This window comes from Theropithecus gelada, chromosome 5 (assembly GCF_003255815.1).
Source record: "Theropithecus gelada isolate Dixy chromosome 5, Tgel_1.0, whole genome shotgun sequence".
NCBI classification, from domain to species: Eukaryota; Metazoa; Chordata; class Mammalia; order Primates; family Cercopithecidae; genus Theropithecus; species Theropithecus gelada.
In genome coordinates this window covers 35,447,630-35,474,710 of record NC_037672.1, presented here as the reverse complement: position 1 = coordinate 35,474,710, position 27,081 = coordinate 35,447,630, and positions in this window count along the sequence as shown.

The window sequence follows — 27,081 nt, the reverse complement described above, 5'->3', positions numbered from 1 at the left end:
TGAAGTGAGAGGATTGCTTGAGCTCAGGAAGTCAAGGCTACAGTGAACTGTGATCATGCCACTGCACCACTCCAACCTGAGAAACAAAGCAAGACCTTGTCCCCAAAAATAAAAAATAAAAAAAATAAAAATAAATAAATAATAAAGATAAAAGGAGAAATCAATAAAATAGAGACTAAAAAACCACAAAGGATCAACAAACTGAAAAGCTGGATTCTTGAAAAGAGAAATAAAATTGATAAACTACTAGTGAGTCCAACCAATAAACGGAGAAGCCCCAAGTAAAGAAAATCAGAAACCAAAAGAGAAGAAATTACAACTGATATGACAGAAATACAATGAATCATTAGTGACTATTATGAACAATTATATGCCAACAAATTGGAAAATTTAGAAGAAATGGATAAATTCCTGGATATATAAAATTTACCAAGATCGAACTATGAAAATATTTTTTAAAAGCCTCACCAAACCAAAAATGATTAATAAAATTGAAACTGTAATAAAAAGTTTCTCATCAAAGAAAAGCCCAGGAACTAATAGCTTCACTGCTGAATTCTACTAAGCATTTAAAGAAGAACTAATACCAATTCTACTCAAATTCTTCAGCTACTATGGAAAACAGAAGGATCCTCAAAAAATAGAACTACGGTATGATTCAGCAGTTCCACCACTGGGTACTTGTCCAGAGCAAAATAAATTAGTATATTAAAGGATACCTGCACCCCCACGTTTACTGCATGCTATTCACAATGGAAAAGATACAGAATCAATCTAACGGTCCTCAAGGATGAAGGGATAAAGAGAATATGATATACATATACAATGGAATAGTGCTCAGCCATAAAAAAGGACAAAATCTGCCAGGCGCAGTGGCTCATGTCTGTAATCCCATTTTGAGAGGCCAAGGCGGGTGAATCACAAGGTCAAGAGATCAAGACTATCCTGGCCAGCGTGGTGAAACTCCGTCTCTACTAAAAATACAAAAATTATCTGGGTTTGGTATTGTGTGCCTGTAGTCCCAGCTACTTGGGAAGCTAAGGCAGGAGAATCGCTTGAACCTGGGAGGCGGAGGTTGCAGTGAGCCAAGATCGGATCATAGCACTTCAGCCTGGTGACAGAGTGAGACTCCATCTCAAAAATTAAAAAAAAAATTAAAAACAATTTTTAAAAAGGATAAAATCCTGTCATTTATAGCCACACGGAATGAATTGGAGGTCATTGTGTTAAGTGAAATAATCCAAGCCCAGAAAGACAAATATTGCATGTTCTCAATCATATGGGGGTGCTTAAAAAAAAAAAAAAGTTGATCTCATGAAGGCAAAGAGCTGAAATATAGTTACTAGAGGCTGGGAAGGGGATAGAGGGCTGTAAGAAGCAGTTGAATAACGGGTATAAACATAGAGTTAGATGGAAGAAATAAGTTCTAGTGTTTGACAGAACAATAATGTGAGTACAGCTAACAGGAATTTATTATATATTGCAAAATAGCTAGAAGGGGATATTCAAACGTTCCCAATGCAAAGAAATGATGCATGTTTGAGATGATGTATGTCCTGGATACCCTGATTTGATAATTACATATTGTATGCACATATCAAAATCTCGTATGTACCCAAAAAATATGCACAATTTTTATGTATCAATCAATCAATAAATGTTTATGTAAGAGGCAACACTAAAAGGTAGATGTTAGAATGGTCCTTTAGATCTTGAATTTACAAAAAAAGTTTTATTCTATTAATCCATGTTGTCTATATTACCATCTATTAGTACTCTGTTTTAGTATTCTAACTTATTCCAGTATATATATCTTGAGATACAAGAGTGTAAAGGATAGTGAGATGAAGGATTTAGATTTGCATACCCAAACTTAGCATACAAATGGACATTCTATGTAATCAGAACATATTAAGTGGGCTTATTTATACGTACATGTACACACATGCACACACACACACTATATTTATTACAGTCAAAGTCCCAAAATCAAAACTTGTAACTGGCAGAAGTATTCAAATGAGAAAACGAACAGCGGTTTATACTAAAGAAACAGAGAAAATGGCCCTTTAATATAGGCCTTTACCAAAAGTTAGATGAGAAAATACAATATTGAGAAATGTGTATATATGGAACTAGAAAAAATGATCTTTGAGTTTCCAGTTGCTGGAAGTCTGTCCAATTCTCACCAACAGGGATTCTGGGAAATCTCCATCTTAGCTGAGATCCATGGCTCTCAGGCCTCTTTGGACCTAGAGCTAGATGACAGTTATTACTTCTCAATTTCAAGACCCAGTTAATTTCCTACCACAGAAGGATTGATAGTGGGACTAGACATTGCTTTCCTTGGAAGCAGAAAAGCTGCTGAGAGAAGAAAATCATATGACAGGACAATTTTAAATTCTGAGAGAGTCATTCAAAATGAGCATCATGAATAACATTCCAGCATTCTGGTCCACCTTCTTTTTCCCAGCTTGTTTTGGGAACCATGAGACATGTAGCATCAGGTCTATCTACACAGACATGGGCTGTTCATAAAATGTCTTTGAGAAAATGATTGGACTAACACAACGGCCATATTGTAAAAATGGGACGGAAAGAAAGAAGGAAGGAAGAAAGGAGGGAAGAAAGGTAGGGAGAGAGGGAGGGAGGGAGGGAGGACGGGAGGAAGGAGAGAAGAGTTCAGAAAATGTTAGGAATTCAGAGAGTTCAGAGAGTGTTAGGCATTTATATCATCTAGAGAAACATTCTTAAAACTTCAAGGGCACAGTTCTGCTAAATGTATATCATATTTAAATGACTAAGGAAAACTCTTCCACATTTTCATTTTCAACCAACTGCCTTCAGAGTAGTTTTGACTTTATAATTCTAAGAACAAGGGAACATTGCTTCTTTAACATTATTGTAAATAAAATACCCATTTTAATGATTTTCCCAAAGTCAAGGAGGTTTTATTTTCCAAATGTAAGTTGGTACTACTATTCCTGTAGCCAGAAATCTGTGAAAAATTTAAATGCCCTTTCTCTGGCTTCAAAACATTATTTCTACTAGAAAAGTCATTTGAAAGAGAAAATCACCCTATACACAAAAGCATGCAGTGTGTAATGCCTCTCAGCAGCAGATCCCCAGAAGCTTTTGCTTTGTAGCACTGGATGGCTTAACAATAGACTTCAACAGCAGCGGAAACATTGAAAAGATTTTAAAGACTCAAAGAGGTGCTTGCAGGTAAGAGTTACAATTATACACAAACAGAAGCAGCAACCAAGCCAGCAGGACAGAAAAGCGCTCAAACATAGAGAAAATGTGTAGAAAAGAACAAAGATGTCTGAGATAAAGTTGTAGAAGGGAAGCAAAGGCGATTGAGAGTATTAAAAAATGTACTTCAAGTTTTGAAATGTAAAGGTGAAGGTAGGGGCCATTAGAATAGGGCTTCAAACTCACTTTTCTACTCGTCTTAAATTTAAAGCAAGCCTTTACTTATCATTGCTCAATTCTTTTAGTATGCTAAATATTATATTTTTACATAATAGTTTCAACCAACATTAAAGATGGTTTTGATTATTTTGCTAAAGTAAAGGATATTTGGTTCAAAGATGAACTGGTGAGAAATCTGTGAGAAATTCTTAAATGCCCTTTCCTCAGCTGTAAAGGACCTATTGGTGGGTAAAAGAATATCCTCGGCAGACCAAAATATGAGGACCATAATTGACTTTGAGATAAAACTTCTGAGCTTTAAAATCCATTACCTGGTGTGCCCACAGGACATGCCACTCATGGTGCTACTACCAGTCAATAAGGCGAGAGATAGGGGGTAGGAAGAGAAACTAGGACCGACCAGGGTTCCTCTGATGGCTCAGAACCTCTCCTCTATAGCAGTAAAGGACACTTCCCTCAACTCTTTCTCTCTTCCTCATGTGTTAGACCTAAATGTTGGTCACATTGGCCCTACCAGCCTTTTCCAGTTCCCTCCCTAGTTTCTCTCATTAAGGCATCTCAATTAATATTATCCTTGAATGTTAATTCAATCTTGATGTTTGACCAAAACTAAGAACCTATTCTTAAACATATTCTTATTCTTCAGCTTCATGGTTTGATGCTTCTGAAATTCTAGGGAAAACCCAAGCACTGATACCCTAGGAAAATTCTGTCCTAGAATTTGTTTCTAAAAATTCTCCTCAAGGGAAAGCCTTCCATAAGGTGAAATAAAAAAACAAAATGTTTATAATATATTGTTTAGTGAAATATGATTTTTTTAAAATTTATTTTTTATTTCTATAGGCTTTTAGGGAACAGGTGGTGTTTGGTTACATGAAAAAGTCCTTTAGTGGTGATTTCTGAGATTTTGGTGCACCCATTACCCAAGAAGCATACATTGTACCCAATGTGTAGTCTTTTATCTCTCACCCTCTCCCTTACTTTCCCCTAAGTCCCCAAAGCCCAATGTATCATTCTTATGTCTTGGAGTTCTCATAGCTTAGCACCAACTTATAAATGAGAACATACAATGTTTGTTTTCCATTTCTGAGATGCTTCACTTAAAAGATTAGTCTTCAATTCTATCCAGATTGTTGCAAATGCCATTATTTTGTTCCTTTTTATAGCTGAGTAGTATTCCATGGTATATAAATATATACCACATTTTCTCTATCTACTCATTGATTGATGGACATTTGGGCTGGTTCCATATTCTTGCAACTGCAAATTGTGCTACTACAAACACGCATGTACAAGTATCTTTTTTGCATAATGACTTATTTTTCCTCTGGGTAGATACCTAATAGTGGGATTGCTGGATCAAATGGTAGATCTACTTTTAGTTTTTAAAGGAAACTCCACAGTGTTTTCCACAGTGGTTGCACTAGTTTACATTCTGACCAACAGGGTAAAATGTTCTCTCTTCACCACATTCACGCCAATATCTACTTTTTAAAATTTTTTTGATTATGGTCATTATTGCAGGAGTAAGGTGGTATTGCATTGTGGTTTTGATTAGCAGTGAAATGGGACTTTAAAATGGCATAACAATTACTAAAAATTATGATCTCAGTTATGAAAAATGGAATTCATGGAATGAGGAATGAGGATGCCCTGATCCACTTAATGTTGTCATAAAAGAATACCTGAGGCTGGGTAACATATAAAGAAAAAAGGCTTGTTTGACTCATAGTTCTAATGATTGAAAAGTTCAAGGTTGACATCTGCATTTGGTGAGGGCTTCAAGCTTCTTCCACTCATGGCCAAAGGTGAAGAGCAGCTGGTGTGTGTGTGCAAGAGACACATGTTGAGAAAGGAAGCAAAATAGAAATCAGGGAGGTGCCAGGCTCTTTTTAACAACAAGCTTTTGCAGGAAATAATGATCACCCCTTATGGAGGAATTTAACCTATCCCTGAGGGATCCAGCTCCATGACCAAACACCTTCCATTAATCCCCACCTCCAATACTGGGGATCAAATTTTAATATCCAAATGGTTTAACATCCAAATCATAGCATAAGATAATGAATAATACTTGGTGTTTTTTACTCTGTTTACTCTTCTTTTATTATATTCTAAGTTTGCTAAGTGGAGTGTGTTATCATTTGATTTTGTATTTGGAAGAAAAATAAAAATACATATGAAATATATTAAATAAGTTGAGGGCTTGGAGGGAAGTGAGACAAAAATCAAACAATGCAGAATATCTCGTGGATCCTTGTGTGTCTTCTTTCCCCAAGAAATAGTGAGAGCTAGACTCTTAACTGATTCCTAGTATATGCATACTATAGTTTAAATGCCCTCTCCCAAACTCATGTTGAAACTTAATCTCCAATGTAGTAAGACTGAGCATTAGGGCTTTTAAGAGATAATTGGGTTATGAGGTCTCTGCCCTCATGAATAAATTAATTCATTCGTAGTTAATGGATTAATAAATTAATGGGTTGCTATGGGAGTAGAACTGGTGACCTTATGAGGAAAGGAAGAGAGACCTGAGCTAGAATGTTAGCATACTCAGCCCCCTTTTCATGTAATGCCCTGTGCTACCAGGGTGTGCTGCAGAAAGTCCCTACCACAGCCGGGCGTGGTGGCTCACGCCTGTAATCCCAGCCCTTTGGGTGGCTGAGGCGGGCAGATCACGAGGTCAAGAGATCGAGACCATCCTGGCTAACACGGTGAAACCCTGTCTCTACTAAAAAACACAAAACATTAGCCAGGGTGGGGTGGCGGGCACATGTAGTCCCAGCTAATCGGGAGACTGGACAGAAGAATGGCGTGAACCTAGGAGGTGGAGCTTGCAGTGAGCCGAGATTGCGCGCCACTGCACTCCAGTCTGGGTCACGAAGCGAGACTCTGTCTAAAAAAAAAAAAAAGAAAAAAAAGGCCCTACCAGCAAGAAGGCTGTCACCAGATGCACATCTTCAACCTTGGACTTCATAGCCTCCAAAAATGTAAAAAATTAATTCATTTTCTTTATAAATTACCCAGTTTCAGATATCATGTTATAAGCAATACAAAGTACACTAAGATAGTACCTACCCATTGTACCCTCTCACCAAAGAAGTCTGCCCAATCTGACAGCCTTGCTTTTCTGTTAGAGGAGGTGCAGTCCTGATCTTTGTGTGCTAGATTTCTTCAAAGTGCTCCATCGTCTCATTAACAAGATGTAAGACACTCAGGAAGCACCCAGAGATTCTCATTGCACCTCACTGGGGCTTGCTGCAGTGACCAGTGCAGCTGGAGAGCCCAGCCAGCCCTCCAAAGTGTGCGTTTGTGTCAATCTCCTGCACTCTAAGTTCCTGACCAAGAGACTCCTCTTTCCATATTGGGTATTTTTATTTTTATTTTATTTATTTGTTTATTTTTGAGACGTAGTCTCGCTCTGTCGTCCAGACCGTAGTGCAATGGCGCAATCTCAGCTCACTGCAAGCTCCACCTCCAGGGTTCACATCATTCTCCTGCCTCAGCTTCCCGAGTAGCTGGGACTACAGGCACCCGCCATGGCGCCCGGCTAATTTTTTGTATTTTTAGTAGAGACGGGGTTTCACCGTGTTAACCAGTATGGTCTCGATCTCCTGACCTCGTGATCCTCCCACCTCGGCCTCCTAAAGTGCTGGGATTACAGGCATGAGCCACTGGGACTGGCTCCATATTGGGTATTTTTAAAAACATTTATCATGAAAATGAGTAAGATAAACTAGAAGTGAATGCAGTTTTATTGACTTTTCATCATCCATCTCCTTTTGTGCTAGAACTTCAATTTCTTAATGGACAAAATGTACTTAAAATTTCTAACTAAACATGACTCTATCACATGCAGTTTACAACAGTTTCTTTCCAGTAAATATTCAGTCATCTCAAAATTGAAACTCCTTATCAGGCTTATTTTTCCTCTCTTGAGGGTTGCCTCATCTCATCCTCATTTACAAAGTCATGTGTCTGGATATAGGGAGAAGTATGTATAACTTCATAGCATTGGGTACGGGGCTGACATCTGTGTGCCATCTTCCACTACCTGAGGAGACTTGGCATGTCTCTGTTATTTAGCCTCTGTTGTTAATGTGCTTTCTGCTGAAGTGTCCATGAATCATTTACTCATGGTCTGCTCTCTTTGAGAAGAGCAAGACATGGTGCTTTTCCAGGGAACTTGGCCTCTCTTTCTGACTAGGCACCCTACTTTTGCTTTGACTGGTACTTCGGATGCCCCAAGTTACGGCAATGACTCTCTTGCAATCCAAGTTTGGGAAGCGTGATGGCCTTTGCTCCAGGATCACTTCGTATTTCATGGTGGTTATCTCTGACGAGTTTTCCAGTCAGCACACTAAAGCCCCCTAGGGAGGACTCAGTAACTTCTGGATACTATTATTCCATGAAGAATCTGAGAAGACTGGCGCTCAACACCTATGTAGTCACCTCCTGCAGCCATTTCTAACTTACTTCCTTGTGTCTTTTTGGATGTGGCACCAGGCTGACCATGTTGGACTTTCCAGGTAAATACCAGGTAAATACCCTCAATGAATGAATAGCAAGTTTGTTACCTTGGAGTTTTTTCTTCAAAAAATGTAAGCCTATGATTCCTTTATTTGTAATACACCTTAAGGAATTCCAAACTTTTACTCAAAGAAAGAAACCAGTTAACTAGTGTCTATTTTTTTAACTACACTATAGATTTCTCCATGGATGTCTGTACACAGTAGAGGAAAGGCTGTCAACTTCCTCTTCGTGATGGTTGAATATTTCTCCATATGGTATTCTCTTCTGCTTCATGATGCTACCGTCCCTGTCCTTGGTCAATAATCCTCATGGTCTTGCTTTATTGCAAAGGGGCTGCTGAAGAAGGAAAATAAATAAACTGGATTACTGAAACAGAAGATGCACTGGGAATTATTCCAACACCATTTGCTCATACTTGAGTGTCTTTTATCATTGTAACTTCTTTAGCAAGATAGTACCTTCCATATATTTATTTAAAATGTCAAGTAATGATTAAGCAGCCTAAAGTTACTATTATCATCCTTATTTTATGTATGTTAAAAGTGAGACACAGAGGTGAAATTTTTTATCCCAAATTTCTTAGCTAGGAAGTGTTATGTCTAATATTCTAACCCAGGCTTATCTGAATTTGCAGCCTTAGTTCTTGACTTCGTGCATACTGAATCTTCATGCCTTATTATGTGTTCTATTTCCTCTATTTCTTCTACACATAACCTAGTCTTCTGGTTAAGAAAATGGGGAAAGGGATGAGGGAAAGTAATTTTAATGCCCTAACCCCCAAAATCAACTCATTTCTTCAGCCACATCTCCCAGAGATAGAGAGGCAAATAATCTCAAGGCATTTGTTCATGACCTTGACATGCTTTTCCCCCAGATGATAGTTATATGTACTCCTTTTCGGAATGTAAATCCTTCAACTCTTAAGGAGATCTGTATATATTCCTTCCATAAAGCCTCTGGATAGGTGTTCAAATTTTTGGCTTATACAAAGATTTGCCTTAAAGCTTCCATAGTAGAAACAATAATTAATTAGCACGGCTTGTTGCAGAAACAATATGAAAGCCCTCACTCATCCTTTCTCCCTTCCTACCCTAATGCACAAAACAGGAAACAAAACCATAAAAAAAGATGGAAAAGATGTGAGGAAAAAAGGAAAACAGCAGAAATGGAACAGTAACCAAGTCACCTATTTGAACCCGTTTTCCTCAACACGCTGGTTAAGGAGAAGTTGATATTGAAAGTTAATCTCTACGTATAGAGTCTACATATAGAAATAATTTATGGTCTAATGGTAGGTCAATTTAGCAAATTTTTATAAGTAAGTCTGGTCAGGACAAAGTTGATATGCTATTCTTCGAAATAAGTCTTTTGTCTCCAAGTTTAAATAATATTTCTAACCAACTCTGCTGCATAAATTTTTTTCCTAATTAGTACACAGGTTATAATGTCCATTCTCTTAAAATTAAGGTGTGTTTATAAACCAGAAGCCAATGTTAAGTGGGAGCAGAAAAGATCTGAATGATGTGGCATAAAATAGGCATAACATCAGGACTTTCACATTGCAAAATAGCGTAAAGCCATATTTTACTGAATGTATTTTAAACACTTCTACGTTACTCAGCAAAGTAAGAAGTAGGCCATTAGGTGATGTCACCTTATAGTGACATTTTGAAAACTATGTTCTAGTGAAAGTAGAAAGAAATTTCCTGCTTTCATACTGTGCAATTTGAAATACCCTAAATCAATAACTTGAACCTCTTAACTTATGCCATCATAAGAAAGGACACTTAACTGATTATTTCTCAAAATAAGACAAGTGGGGTCACTTTGTCCAAAGCACTCAATAGTCCCTTCCTACTTCAGCTAAGGTAGGATTTGATTGCCACGCAGAGGAAAAGCACTGCCTTTAGGGAGTGCCACATCGTAATGTATCTTTTCTTTCTGGAACCCATTTACTTCACACTTTGGAACCCATTTCTGTATTGCAAGACCAGACATAATCAAGTTTCACTTGGCTTTGAGTCTAACCTTGACAATTGTATGTTCATACTGATTTTTAACTTTACCTTCACTTGGTCATATTCTGATATTGCTATCTAGAAAAGTGTCTTGTTATAATTTAGGTTATATTTGCTTCCTGGTACCAATAGAAGATCCAATTTTATATTAACCACTTCCAAGCTCCCAGAATTTAATTTCCATGAATATGCTATATAATCACCTTTTGGACTATACAGAGGATACAAAGAAAAATGTAGAATCTCTTCCCTCAGAGATAAATCACGTTAATAGTAGAATTAAGATTAAAATGTCTGAGTTTATACTTTTTGAAGAAACAATATTTATCTGTTTTGAGCAGGATATCAGATACCCTTCCTAACTTCCTGAGACGCCAAGGTTAGGGGCTGTGAAACCAGAAACTGTGTTGCACATCACACTGAAGTATTGTTTGTGCGGAGATGCTACTGCTACCACAGGGCCAGACTCTGTGGCTTGTGGCTAGAGTCCTGAGGGTGATGGGCTCTGGATTCTCCAGTCTGAACTTCTTGCACTATTTCTCTGGAAACTAGATAGGTTGCCATCAGCTTCACTGGAATGGCTCCCACAGAGAGCTTCCATTTGGACCTCATTATCTTCTGATTCAAAATTCAGCACAGATGCATCTAACGGGCAGAGCCTGAACCATGTGCCTTCACCTTAGCAGAAAAAGAGACTGGAAATTTCACACAGAAATTCCTCTCTTGGTAGAATTCCTTCCATGGTGACTTCCTACCATGGAAGTCCAGGTATTCCCTACTATTCTGGAAAAGAGTTTCTGAAGAGGAATGACTAATATTCAGTAGACAACACTAAAGCAAATTAAATGCAATCACCCAGTATATTACAGTATAAAATGAAATGTTGAATTATGTGACTCAAATTATTTGTTCTCTGTGGTTTCAAACAACAACAGCAGCAAGACTCTTAAAATAGTAATATTACCTTAAAAAAGAAGGAAACCCAGTCACTTTTGGAACATGAATTAACGTGGAGGAGATTGCAATAAGTGAAATAAACCAGACACAGAAAGACAAATACTGCATGAGCTCACTTATATAAGGAATCTGATATTGTTGAACTCATAGAAATAGAGAGTAGAATGTCGGTTACCAGGGACTGGAGTCAGGGTGGTAGGAGCTATTGGTCAAAATTTTAGTTAGATAGGAGGAAGAAGTTCAAGAGATCTATTGTAAAACATGGTGACTACCATTAATAACAACATATTGTGGTCTTCAAAGTTTTTGCTAAGAAAGTAGATTTTAATTGTTCTTAACTACCAAAATATAAGTATGCAAAGTAATGTAAATTAATTAGCTCAACTTAGCCATTCTACAATGTATACATATTTCAAAACAATATGTTGTGCACAGTAAATTTATACAATTTTACTTGTCAGTTAAAAAATAAATTAATAAAGTTAAAATGATAATATTAATTGAGCAATTACTATGTTATACACTTCTTTTAGGCACTATTTCATTTAACCTTTATAATAAGCATATAAATGATACTATTATAATGCTCATTTTAGGCTAACTCTTAAAGAAGTCCACAATCTAATCACCAAAATCTGTAAATATGGTGGTTTTCTCCCCTATGGCAAAAAGGAACATTGTTAGTGTGATTAAATTAAGAACCGAAAATGGGGATATTGTCCTGAATTATCCGGATGGGTCTAAGGTAATCATAAGGGTCCTTGTAAGAGAGAAGGTCAAAGTTTAAAACAGGAGATGTGATAATAAAAGTGGAGGTTGGAATAATGAGTTTTGAAGGAGGGAGGGGCTGGTAGTCGAGGAAGACAGATGGTCTCCAGAAGCCAGAAAAAGCAAGGAAACCAACCTTCTCCCAGAGCCTCTGGAAGAAACGCAGCTCTGTCCATTCTTTGGTTTCTGTATGTGAGATTCATTTGAGATTTCTGACCTCTAGAACTGCTAAGACAATAAATTGTATTGTCTTAAGCCCCTAAATTTGTGGCTATTTGTAATGGGATCAAAGAAAATGAATACAACTCTATTTTACAGATGAGGAAAGCAGAGCTTAAATTTTAAATTTATTTGTCTCATTTTTCATAGCTAATGAGCGGCAGGGCCAGGATTTGTAGTCCTGTTTGCCTGATGCCAGAGTCTGCTCATCCACTTCTGGTTCCATGCCCTTGACTGCGCTATAGACATTTGTTTTGGTGAAGCAGAGATTCTTGGGGACAGGATGAAGGAGAGAGTGTCTCATGCAATTTAAATGACAGAACATTAAAGAATTCATCAAGTTTCAATAAATGAAAAGGGTTTTCCAAGTGAAGTTATGGAAGTTATAGAAAGAGCTCATTACTACAGTCTTTTAAATAGTCAGAAAAACCCCAGAATCCCGCCTAGTGGCTGTGATAACAGAATATACCAGAGTATAAACCTTTGGGGAGGAAGAGGAGCTGCCTTTCCCCTGAGATGCTTCCACGTGAAGGTACACCTCTTGGAGTAACATTCTTGACATCTCTATGCTTCGGAGAGAGGAGTAGCTTCCTTGCTTCAGAAGCTGAGAAATAGCTTATTTTATTAGTAAGTTTGGTAGAGGAAATGTGGATGTGCAGCTCATACACTTCTTTTTTGGGGACCCTGCCTACCCGAAGATAGTGTTGTTGTCAGCATCTCCATGACATAACTTTTTTTTTTCTTTCTTTCTTTCTTTGAGACGGGGTCTTGCTCTGTCATCCAGGCTAGAGTGCAGTGGCATCATCTCGGCTCACGGCTCACTGCAACCTCTGCCTCCCGGGTTCAAGCGATTCTCCTGCCCCAGTAGCTGGGACTACATGCGCGAGCCACTGAGCCTGGCTAATTTTTAGTATTTTAGTAGAAACAGGTTGCTGTCAAACTCCTGAGCTCAGGCAGTCCGCCCACCTGAGCCTCCCAAAGCGCCAGGATTACAGGCCTAAGGCACCGCACCCTGCCAACATAACTTTCATAGGATCCAGCTTCCACATAGAAGGCATCCATTGTTTAATGCTGCCTGAGACTGAGGGGAAAGTTGTCCTTAGACTGACGTGTGATATTTATGAATCCACTTCTATCACAGATGTGAAGGAATGTTCTCCAATATAGCCTTTCTCATTGATAAAGGTGATATTTCCTCCTTTCCCTTTTGATTAAGAAATCCATCTTTAAGTGTTTTTCTGTCTTCTCATTCTTTACTGTTAGCATTCAAGAGAAGCCAAACTGCACCTTAAATAATTTGCTTAGAAGTTTCTTCAACCAGGCCGGGTACGGTGGCTCACGCCGGTAATCCCAACACTTTGGGAGGCTGAGCCGGGCAGATTACCTGAGGTCAGGAGTTCGAGACCAGCCTGGCCAACATGGTGAAATCCCATCTCTACTAAAAATACAAAAATTAGCTGGGTGTGGTGGTGGGCGCCTGTAATCCCAGCAACTGGAGAGGCTAAAGCAGGAGAATTGCTTGAGCCTGGGAGGCGGACGTTGCAGTGAGCTGAGATCCTGCCACTGCACTCCAGCCTGGCCGCCAGAGGGAGACTCTGTCTCAAAAAAAAAAAAAAAATCCAGAAGTTTCTTCAGCCAAATATTGTGTCTGTCACAAGTTATTGTTTCATAAAACATTACAACATGAACACAATTCAGCCAAATTCTTTGACAATTTATAACAAGAATGACCTTTCCTTAAGTTTCCAATATGTTCTCATTTCCTTCTGAAACCTCATCAGAATGGTTTTCATTAGTTGAAAGAGTATGTTCTAGATATAATTATTGGAACTTGTTCCACTTAATTCTAATGCCCATGCTTTCAAGTGCTAAGCTATTCTGTTTATTATGAAATTGTCTTCAAATGTTTCCTTCTGTGTAAATGTTTTCCTAATACACCTCCCCCGCCACCTCAGGGGGCTAGGTAGTGACATACTGATGTAGGGTACTGTCCAGTGGACAGGAAAAATAATAATTATACATTCTGAATGTAATTTAATATATTAAGCCTCATTACATAAAAAAATATTCCTCAGAAAGTTACTTGGTATCATCTGGCACAATGTAGATGACAGCTGTTTATAAAACCCTGTTTAGTGAGCTTATTAGTACTTAAACAACTCACAGTTTCATGGTTTGTTAACTGTAGAATTTCCTTAGAAAGAGTAAGAATTCCTACAACTGCTATAGAAATATAGTTAATACACTACAAATAGGATCAAACTGAAAAGTATTTAGTTTATATTAAGCAGTTACTAAATATATTTTGAGCAAACACATACCTGAAATCTTTCAGTGTGCTAGAAATTTAGTGTATTATAAATTTTAAAGGGAAAACTTTGACCTTGCAGTAGAATTGTGTTGCACTGCTACACTGTGGTCTTTCTTACTGTAATAGCAGTAACAATAAAATGAAATTAGAAACATTAACTTATGTTTGCTCGGTGTAATTATTTAAAATGGTTTTTAATCTTCTCTTCTTTTTCTAACATGTTCTGAAATTGAGAAGGTAAGCATTTATTATCCACAATGTTCAGAATGTCTAATTCCTGAAGTAAAAAAAAAAAATTCAGATCCCTTGAAATTTCTTTTTTTATGATTATTATTCTTTAAGTATTGGGATACATGTGTAGAATGTGCAAGTTTCCGTAGACATGTGCCATGGTGGCTTGCTGCAACCGTCAACCCATCATCTACATTAGGTGTTTCTCCTAACGCTATCCCTCCCCTGCCCCCACATCCTCAGACAGGCCCTGGAGTGTGATGTTTCCCTCCCTGTGTCCATGTATTCTCATTGTTCAACTCCCACTTATGAGTGAGAACATGTGGTGTTTGGTTTTCTGTTCCTGTGTTAGTTTGTTGAGAATGAAGGTTTCCAGCTCCATCTATGTCCCTGCAAAGGACATGAACTCATCCTTTTTTATGGTTTCATAGTATGTGAAAACATGGTGTGTATGTGCCACATTTTCTTTATCCAGTCTATCATTGATGGGCATTTGGGTTGGTTCCAAGTCTTTGCTATTGTGAAGAGTGCTACAATAAACATACATGTGCATGTGTCTTTATGTAGTAGAATGGCTTATAATCCTTTGGGTATATACCCAATAATGGGATTGCTGGGTCAAATGGTATTTCTGGTTCTAGATCATTAACATATTGGTGATCAGGCCATCAATAAGTCATTAGAATGGCTGAGACTACTATAGAATACAGTATTAAGAAGGTAGAGAAGATGGCCAAAGAGATGAAGATGAATAATACCAACGCTTCAAAGGTGATGGGCTTCTGGAAGAGAATAGATTACTTGATAAAACAGTGAAAAGAAAATATGATAACCATCGGAGAGTTTTAAGGAGGTCATACTAAACTTCAAGAAGATAAAATAAATTAATGATTAAAAAGTAACCACTGGATTCATCCATTAGATAAATAGGAGACCTTAATAATAATAAATTATTACAAACAGAGGGCTATTGTATAATCCTGACTCCACTGGGTTGACTGGTAGATGGGTGATGAGAGTGGTTTTACTCAGTACAGATTACTCTTCTGAAAAGTGGAGATAATAAAGAAAGAAAGGAAAGATAGAGTCAAAAGATAGTGGCAGAAAAGTCAAGCAAATTGAGAGGAACAAGTAAGTAGAGAGAAAGTGAAGACAGAAAAATGAAGGTATAATTAATTAGCAATGTTCTAGATGGAGACAGGAGAAAATGAGGTCATGGTCATGGTTGGAAGAAAAAAACCATCTCTGAGACTGGATAAAATAGAATAAAGATGATGTATTTGTTTGCTAGGGCTGCCATACCACAGTACAATTAGCTGAATGGCTTAAAGAACAGAAATTTCTATTTTCACCATTCTAGAGGCTAGAAGTCTAAGATTAAGATTTGGGCAGGGTTGGTTTCTTCTGTGGCCTTTCTCCTTGACTTATATATGGCCATCTTCTCCCAGTGTCTTCTAGTCTTACCTCTATACATGCTGTGTCCACATTTCCTCTTCTTATAAGGATATCAATCATATTACATCATTAGTCATATTCCTAGTAACCTCATTTTAATTTAATTACTCCTTTAAAGATCTTATCTCCAGATATGGTCACATTCAGAGATAATGGGAGTTGTGACTTTAGCATATGAATTTTGTGGAGATGCAATTTAGTCCATAAAGATGGATAGATATTTCTAATAATTAAATAAAAGTCATATTGAATATCTAACCAAATGTTTAACACATATTTCTATTGCAAAATGGAGGTTGCACAATTGTAATCATATGAGCAGGAAGACTATGGAAAGTAGGTCCTACAGCTAATGAATATTCAAAACAAAGTTTCTGCATTTGGAGGACACAAGAGATTAAACCCTGAACATCTCTGCTGTTCTGCTTTCAACCATATTTCAAATCTGCTTTCTGGCAATAGACACTGATTGTCATGGAGGTCACGCTTCAGGGTACATAGTATAGAGTCACTGACAAATTGCTTCTGTGCTGTAAGGTGAAAATGATGAAATATTCTGCTATATCTCAAGCATTGTCTCTTCCACTTACATCATCTTTGAAAACATCAAAAAGCCTAAACAGTTGCTAAGAAGAATATATCCAATCTTCTATATGTCTATAGGGATTGTCAAATTTAATGATTTATTTATCTTTCACTCTTCATCAGATTTACTGAGCTTCACTCTGTAAGAAAAATATACACATTTAAGGGAATGCTTATTAAGAACAGAGTAAATGCAAACTCAGTCAAAAAATGGCATTTTATCAACTGTTGGAAGATATGAGCAATCTTTCAAATTATCTGCCTTCATTAAAATCAATTTTTAAATTAAGTTGTATAAACATATGATATAAGGTTATTCCTTTAGGAAATGTCATTTTATTTCTTCTATGTATAAACCTTTGCATACAATTTCAATGTTCCTTATGCATCTTCTGTATACCAAACTGAGGCAGGACCTCCAAACTGCATGACTCGAGTCTCTGGGGAACACAGCAGATACTCAAATAACACTGTTTTGTTCAATGTTGCTTCCTTATAACATTGATGATGAAACTAAATAAATCGATTACCATTGAGGCCACTGGCTATATGGTGTGCACATTCTTCCCATGTCTGGAGGGTTTTCTCTGAGTAGTCTAGTTTCCTTCTACATCTCAAAGCTGTACACGTTACACTTATTAGTGTGTCTCAGTGGTCCCTGTCTGAGTGAATGTGGGTGTGTGTGAGTGCACCCTGTGATAAGATGGCATCTTGTCCAGGGTAAATTCCAACTTTGTACCCTGGGCTACAGTGAAAGACTCCAGCCACCTGCAACTCTAAACTGAAGTAAGTGGGTATAATAATTACCTTGCTTGTTTTTATTAATCTGTCTTAAATGTCTGTATAGCTCACACTTACTTTAATGTTTAATATTAGAAGTGTTTTGCTCTTCATTTAGAAATTTGGTGATGTTTTTGTGACCAGAAATATGCTGTAGGAACTCAACTCTTGCTTACATCAATTAGTTCATGGTAAAATTTGCTTCATTGCACTTCATTTTGTTTAAAGTCACAGTTTCCAAGAACTTATCAAGACAGTAAGTGAGGATTTACTGTACTCTGGCTGCTGGATAACCCTGGCTGGTATCCGCTTTCTGCCACAATTGCTGGAAAGTAGAAGCAACCAATCAAATGTAGTTATTTCAATATGCTCTGCATTAACAACATATTGGATGCAAACTGCCGCCACTTGCTCATGACCATTTTCATGGGCTAGGTCTTAGTAATTTCTTCTCCTATTATTTTAATACAAAAATCTACAGATACTTTCCTTCAAGGAGCATGGATGGTGTTTGCTTCATCATTTTCAATTTCATATTAGGCAAAGCTGTTGGACTCTGCAGCTGTAGTGACCTCAGCCAGGAAGCTCCAACCACAGCACCTTCTAAATATAAATTTTTCGTCCCCAGGGGTACACAGGAGCACTGAAAGGGAAGCGATCTTCATTTTAAGTGGCTTCATGGAAGTGTTCATACTTAACGAATACTTGATTGATGCTTTCTATTGTGTCTATTCAGCTGCAAATCCACTCTTTGTTCCAGATATTGGGAGGGTTACTGAATTTATGGATAATACAGATATGACAGACAGGGGTAGAGACCACTAAATAACTTCTGCTCCAAAGGTAGTGCGTTTACCTGCTACATTGGGCATAGGTATATGATGATTTCTTTCAGAAGGCATCCTTAGTATCTAGTCTAATATCTAATCCATATTTAGTTTTTTGTATTGTACATGGTCACATTAATTTACAATTGATGCATTTTCTGTTTTTAGATGTTTCAGTAACTTGTGCCTGATCATATGAATGAACATCATCTTGGAACAGTTTTTAAGCACTAGATCTGTGACTTCATAGTTTGTCATAATTATTTCAACTAGATTGTTGGATTTTAATACAAAGACCTGCACATGGTCACCCTTTATCACAGGATCACTGATACTGATGGGGTTATCTGCCATCCACTTCGGCTTCATGGCATGGTGTGACTTTGCTTTGGCGACCTCTAACAATTCTCTGGACTACACTGACTCTCTGATTCAAGCACCCTTCTTAAGAGTCCAGACTTCTTGGAGTTCTAGATTGTCTTTTTCATCATCACTCTGAATAATGAACAGTAACTGGGGTTGGTTTTACTCCATACTGAAGACTACTGGGTCCTGCTTATTTCTCATTAGTATTCACAAAAATAACTGCCTATGAGCTGGAGTATCACTTCCACTCTCAGCCACTACCTCTCCACCTTCTTGCACTTGTCTTCCATCTCATTCAACGTGTCAGCTGCAAACTGCTGCTGTCCTGGTTGCAGGTCTTGCTGAAAGTCACTGTCCTCGTTTGAGTTATCTTTGTAATGGTGATTGTTGTCTTGGGATGTTGGCATTTTTATTCTGGGCATTGTTGTCATCGTTACTGTTGGAGATCTATTTGCTAACAAGAGCCGAGGAAACCCAAATTCCTATGCCTGCACTAAAACAAATTCAAGTATAGCCCTTGAGTGGTTGACAAAACAATGTAGTCCAGTGAAATAAGCTCCACTGGGCAACAATTCAATAAACTGGCCAAAGGAACTAGGCTTCAGTATGTGGCACCGAACTAGGCTGATATTAACCAATCAACTCCATCTCAAGTGGTCTGACATCCAGATATTTGATATAGGAAAAAACTTCATTGATTGCCTTTATTCCTATAATGATGATGATGATACCAAGATATTCTACCACATCAGCCAAACCATACTTTACCAGATCTGCATCAGCCACTCTGCTTTGCAGCTAAAACTCATCTACATATCCCAGACGGTGGGTTTCACACTGGTAGAACTTCAACTCTGACATCTTAGTGGAAAAAAAAAAAAAGATATACTTGTTGGTTCAGGAATGCTGGATTCAAACTTTATATAAGCTGCAGGGCAGTGAGGGTGAAGAACTAAGATATTTTTCAAGAGCATTTTTGCAAACTACCCAAACAATACTGCACAAATTTCTAAACTCATGTGATCTCTGTCTCCAATTACATATCAGATGAGACCTACAATGAAAGGAACCGGAACCATTTCTAGGTGTTCCTAGTTTCAGGAAGAGGCTAAGTACGTTACTAAAAAGTTGTATTTTCAGGAATTTAAGGGTCCTGCACATTTCCTCATGATGAAAGATCTTAAGCTGATGCACAGAAAGCTTTTAAACAGCTGTGGTTTAGTAACTTTTAACTACTACAAATAGAGGTGTCTGAGGATTGAACTATAAGGAATTTCAGGAACATTTACCCCGACTAAACATGAAGTTTTTATTCTGGATCTCATATAAATTTTCAGTTTATTTTCAGGAGGAGTCAGAAATGATTCATCATTCATTACAAGAATTTCCCCAAAATATAACCCACAGCAGCAATAGGTTATGCTGTAGGTAACCTACAGAACATGTGCCATATTTGTCCAAATGGACTCTGCCAACTACAAATGAGAGGTTTCCATACCCAGTAACTTTGAATATGCCTTCAAAGCTTCTAGGACTCCTAGAAAGCTAAATGTCTCATGGTCTTGTACTCTTCACCTCTCAAGATATCTAGGGTGAAGGCCCGTGTATTTGTTTGATGTCTGACATCTTACTAAAGTGTTACAAAACTGGAAATCTGTAAAGCCACTTGGGATGTATTTTCACCACCACTCTGCACAGGATCCACAACCTTCACAACTCTCAGATGCAAGGACATTGCTTCCTTTAGCTTTCTGAAGACATTCCATACACATGATATCTTACAGAAGGAGGTAATTAAAAATAAGGCAATGCACATCAGATGAAACATGATTTACACAGTCCCTTAGTTCATCTGACGTTATTTCCAGGGGGATTTCATTATTCACGAGACACCTTTTAACACTCTTCTTTCATGGCCCTCTTGCTGTCTTGTCTGTTGTATCAAAGAGCACATCTCCTCTCTTGGTTACTTGAGTTCAAAACACCTACACAGGCCTTCACAGTCTGTTACTGTGGTTGAGAGGGAGGGAGAAATGTGACAGACACTTCTGGTAGTGCTCACCACCTTGACTCCAGGGATTGGAAAATCTAATATAACTAGAAGGCACGTAAATTTTAAGGACTAGTAATATATAATTTTGTCAAAGAACAAATCTATGCACAAAACTGTGGAGGGCAGTATTTTAGAAATAAGATTGTATTGGTTAAAGGATAAATATTCAAAATATTTCCCCTTTTCTTACCTACATTTACATGAATGTTTCAAACAAAATGTTTCATTGCTATCATAAAACACGTCTCTTCAAATATTGTGTGTAAATTTGGTTCTAAAATTCATTTTAAGTCATTTAAGCCACTAACAATCTGTGCTAAGATGTTCTTAAAAGAAATTGGGCATATTTTCAGTACTTGGGGGAGAAAATTAATAGCAAATTTTTAAATAACCAACACAAAATTCCAGATTCTCATAACAGTTATATTAACCTTTATTTTTTCTTCTTAAAAAAGCTTTATATACATTTTACATGCATTAGAACATTTACTCCATGAACATAGATTTCCTCTGTCTAGTTTATTGCTAATTCTCATTGCTAGACCAGTTTCTGGCATTCAATAGTCACTCAACAAATATTAGTTACACAAATGTTCACCAAGGAAATAGAGTTGCTGGATAATGACTTAGAGTCAAAAAGTGATGACTTGGGATTATAATGAATGCTGCTATAGTATTTAGCCAGAAAGCAGTCTTGCTTAAAGTGCTTGGGATGTAGGAGAATTTCCTCCCACATTCAGTGGTGCCAACTTGCAATATTTTATCTTCTATATTTGAGATTTTGTCTGTCTGTTTTGTTTTATCCCTTTATATAGAATCTTAGATACCAATTCTTGATGTTCTCAGCAACATTTCTGGCAATGTCAATAATGATCTTTGTGGTCCTAAAATCTCTTCTAGAAGCCATAAAAGCAGGCACTGAGCCTTTCTTTCCTCCCCTAATCTCTAGTGCCAAGCCCAGCACCTAGATGATGGTAGACAATTCATAAATATAGTTGAACTAAGTAACAAGAAGTGTATCTTTGGAGGACAAAGACTACCACTAGCATCAGTCATCCTCCCTTTCATTTAGAGAAATCCTCTGTTATTCCCTTTGTTTCATTTTGAATCCTTTGCAAAAGTCTTTTTTTTTTTTTTTTTTTTAATTTATCGATACTAGGCATTTGAAAGAATCGGGGGATGGATTTTTTTCCCTGTATTTCTACAAACAAATGAAGCTGTTCTAAAAATTTTCAAATGTGATTAGAAAGGACATTAGATTTATAATGATATTTCTATTTAGAATTGGCACAGATGAAATCACACATAATCCTTGTTTTGAGTAAATGCATTTTATGAAAAGGATAATTAGACATGCAGCCACTGAGAAGAAAATGTCTTCTTAACCCATAATAGAGTTTATTTCTTTATTTTTAAGTACTTAAACTTGACACTATTATCCTATTTGACAAAAATGAAAATATCTGCAAAAAAATAAAAAATAACTCATAAAAATAATTTATGAATAATTTTATTTAAAATTATTAATAGCCACTTATTTCCTGGAAAAACATTTAAATTTCCATGCAAAAATTTAATTCCAAATTCAAACTTTACAACTTAAAAATCAATTTTGATATTTTACAAGATAATTACTAATTATTAAGATTTAATCAAACTGCCTTTATAATGAGTGACAAAATCTATGATCTGGTCCCTTATTTGTTTCTTTCCTACATTTCACAAATGTCACTTGGCCTGGTTTTCTAGAACACAAATATTTTCCTATATTAATTAATATGATTGTTAGAACATATTTCTAACTTGGCCAATTTCAAAAGTATTTTGAAGTATTCCAAATAGAACTAATTAGTAGCTTATGAGGTAAAAGTACCGACATATAACTATATCTTGTACAATGAACTATAAAATAGAGTAATTACTGAATCAGTTAAATAGCACATACAGTCTGTATGCATTGTTTCTTTTAATTGCAAAGGACAGCAATTTCATTGAGCTAACTAACACACAATCCCCAAAACTGAGAATTTATTTGAATCATGCTGGGGGAATACCATTAAAGCCAAGGAAAAAATTAAACAATGATGGTATTGTGGTAGGAGCTCCCAAGACCTCAACAGCAGAACTTCTGAAACCTCCAACTGGACCTTTATTGACATAAATTAGCTTCCAATTCTTAGCATTGTCTTTTCCCCTTCCTCTGAGTTGAAATTTGTGAGCACAAAAGAAAGAGGGAAAGACAGACAGAGAGACAGAAAGAGATGGAGATTTGAATGGTCCACATTATTCACCTGTCTACATCTCAGTCAGTCAACTCTTGTCTTGGGTTGGAGTCGCAGAGTGAAACATGTGGTCTGATAATTAAAGCTAACATTTGTTGGCCATGTACTGGGCACTAAATACTGTTCTCAGCACTATCTATGTTCTAACTCATTTAAGCCTTCCAATGATTCTAGGATCTCTTTACTATTAACCTATTTTACATATATACAAGCATATACAACAATAAGTATCTTAAAATGTCCTTTCTTGCCTAGGAAAATGAGAAGTATTCAAAATCTCAGATTTATGTAACATCTTAGGTTCATCTGTGATGATCTTAGACATGTCTAATCGTCATTCAGGTCAGATTATACTGCATGAGTATCTTTGTTTCACACATGAAGTCACTGAGCCAAAACAATTGTGTGATCAACAATGGTCACAAAATTAATGCATAATAGAACAGAGAGTAGGGGACTCAGGACCCCTTAGGAGAGGTCTGGAAAACACTCAAAGCATGTGGCCTGGGCCTTTCTTTTCACAGACTAGTAAATTCATTTTTATTTTGACAAGATCTTCTATAGTTTATTTATAAAATTAGGAAAAACACATTAAATATATGAAAGAATAAGCCCTTGACACATTAACAATTAAGTATAATACTTTTATTTCTTGGGTTTCCTGATACAGATTTACATACATTCAATCAGAAGGCTTCTATCTGAAAACAAAGAAAATTATAATTTTGGACAAAAATTTGAGGAAATAAACGTATCATAATAGTACCCTAGGTCTGATATACTCATTTCTTGCAGCCAATCCCAGCCCAAATGTTAGTTTCCTATTAAGTAGACCAGACCATATTTACTAGGTCAATATGTAAATATTAATAGCAAAAGTTTCAAAGTGAAACCTAAACCTTACTGTGGGCATTGGAAAACAGCATAACTCTAGGCCCTGATGAATGACTGACCATATAGTAAGGAAGAAAAATAAGGTTGAAAGAAAGTGGAGAGAAATACATACTACTATAGAATGTATGTCTCGGAGATTAGAACTCTGATAAGCCTCTTAACTGAGACCTGAAGGAGACTGACCCATAGCAAGAACATGGAGAACCTCCTTTCACTAAATGTGATTCACTGAAAACTCAATTGTGAATCATAAGCAGCATCACTTTTATGTCTTTGTGACAAAGGCTAAATTTAAGAGAGACTGAGCATAGAATATATTTCCATTTCTTTGTGTCTTCTTCAATTTCTTTCATCAATGTTACAGTTTTCAGTGTAGAGATTTTTAACCTGCTTGATTAAATTTATTTCTAAGTATTTTTTGTAGCTACTGTAAATGAGGCTCTCTTATTTTTCAGATAGTTTTCTACTTGTGTATAGAAATGTAGATTTTTGTATGTTTATTTTGTCTCCTAAAACTTTACTGAATTTGATTATTAGTTCTAGGAGTGTTTTTAGTAAAATATTTAGGGTTTTCTATATACAAGATCATGTCATCTGTGAACAGGGCAATTTTGCTCATGGATTGGAATAATTCATATTGTTAAAATGTCTAAAGTGATCTGCAGATTTGGTGTAAGCGATATCAAAATACCAATGATATTCTTCCACAGAAATAGAAAAGTACAAATCCTAAAATTTGTATGGAATCACAAAAGACTTCAAATAGTCAAAGCAATCTTGAGCAAAAAACCAAAGCTTGATGCACTACACTTCCTGACTTCAAAATATGCTACAAAGTTATAATAAATGAACAACATGGTAGTAGCATAAGAATAGACACATAAACCAAAGGAAGAGAATAGAGAACCCGGAAATAAATCTATGCACTTATGGCCAACTGATTTTTGACAAATTGCCAAGCACACACAAGGGAGAAAGGACAATCTCTTCTATAAATGGTGTTGGGAAAAGTGGATATCCACATGCAGAAGAATCCGAAGAATAAAACTAAATTTTTATCACTCACCATATTAAAAAATCAACCCAACCAGGCACCATGGCTCACGCCCGTAATCCTAGCATGTTGGAAGGCTGAAGGGGGCAGATCATCTGAGGTCAGGTGTTTGAAAGCAGCCTGGCCAACATGGTGAAACCCCATCTCTACTGAAAACACAAAAATTAGCTGGGTATATTGGTGTGTGCTTGTAATCCCAGGTGCCCAGGAGGCTGAGGCAGGAGAATCACTGGAATATGGGAGGAGGAGGCTGCAGGGAGCCAAGATCATGCCACTGCACTCCAGCCTGGACAACAGAGCAAGATTTCATCTCAAAAACAAACAAACAAAAACAAAGTCAACTCAAAATGAATTAAAGACATAAATGTAAGACCTGAAATGATATAACTGTTAGAAGAAAACATAGAGGAAACACTTTATCATATTGGTCTGGGCAAGGAATTTTGGGGTGAGATAAAAAGCATAGGCAATGAAAGCAAATGTAGAGAAATAGAATTATATCAAACCAAAAATCTTTTGCACAGCAAAGGAAATAACCAATAGAGTAAAAAGACAACTTACAAAATGATTTAAAAAATTATAAACTATGTATCTGGCAAAGGGTTAATATTCATAATTAGTAAGAAACTCAAACAACTTAACAGGAAAAAATAATATAATAATCCAACTTAAACATGGATAAAAGACCTGAATAGACATTTCTCAATAGGAGACTTACAAATGGCCATAAGGTATATGAAGAAATGTTCAGCTTTATTTATTTATTTATTTATTTATTTGAGATGGTGTCTTGCTCTGTCACCAGTCTGGAGTGCAGTGGCACCATCTCAGCTCACTGCAAACTCTGCCTTCCAGGTTCAAGCGATTCTCCTACCTCAGTCTCCTGAGTAGCTGGGACTACAGGCATGCGTCCCGACACCCAGCTACTTTTTGTATTTTTAGTAGAGACAGGCTTTCACCCTGTTGGCCAGGATGGTCTCCATCTCTTGACCTCGTGATCCGCCCTCCTTGACCTCCCAAAGTGCTGGGATTACAGGCATGATCCACCATGCCCCGCCTAAGAAATGTTCAGTATTATTAATCAGTAGTAAAATACAAATCAAAACTTTAGGGAAAAAAAATCACCCCACACCTGTTAGAATGGCTATTATCAAAAACATATAAAATAACAAATGTTGGCAAGAATGTGGAGAAAGAGGGACTCATACATAGGTGGGAACATAAATTAGTCCAGCCATTATGGAAAACAGTATGCAGATTCCACAAAATATATGAATAGAACTACCATATATTCTAAAAATCCCACAACTGGGTTCATAGCCAAAGGAAATGCAAGCAGTATGCTGAAGAGATATCTACAGTCTCATGTTTATTGCTACACTCTTCACAATAGACAAGAAATGGAATCAACTTAAGTATCCATCAATAGATGAATGAATAAAGAAAATGTGGTATATTTATACAATGAAATACTATTCAGTCATAGAAAAGAATAAAATCCTGTCATTTGTGGCAGCATGGGTGAACCTGAAGGACATTAGTGTAGGTGAAATAAGCCAGGCACAAAAAGACAAAACCGGATGATCTTATTCATATGTGTTATCTAAAGAAGTTGATCTCACAATGTTAGAGAGTAGAATAGTAGCTATTGGGACCTGGGGAGAGGAGGCGAGATAAGAGGATAGGGAAAGATTGGTCAACGGGTACTGCATTACAGATAGGAAAAATAAGTTTTGGTGTTCTATTGAAGAGTAGGTTGACTAGAGTTAACAATATTATGTTGTATATTTCAAAAGAGCTAGAAGAGAGAATTTTGAATATTCTCACCCCAAAGAAATAAATCTAGGAGGTGATAGATATGCTAAATGGTCTGATTTGATTTTACATATTGTATACACGTAACACAATATCACACTGTACTCCACAAATATGTATAATTATTGTATGTCCACTAAAATAATTTTTTAAATTAAAACAATAAAAAGGTTAAGGAGAGTATATTCTCTTTATTTATACTAGACACAGCCTATCTTTGGGGAAACTTAGGTCTAGGAGAATATACACCTGATGGGTTGAAGAAGGTTTTTTATTAGTAGCAGTTAGGTCTATCATTGGGTAGTTACAGTAACAGCAGGAAACTAAGATAGTTACCAAGAAAACAAAGTGAGAAGAAAAACCTTAGACACCTGGCATGCATTGAGACCCTGCCATATGGGCATTCCCAGTATCATCACGGGGCTAAAGTCTTGGTTTGGCAGACGAGGTCACAAGTCCTATAAACGTCAATTTACATATGGCCATTTTCACTTTGCA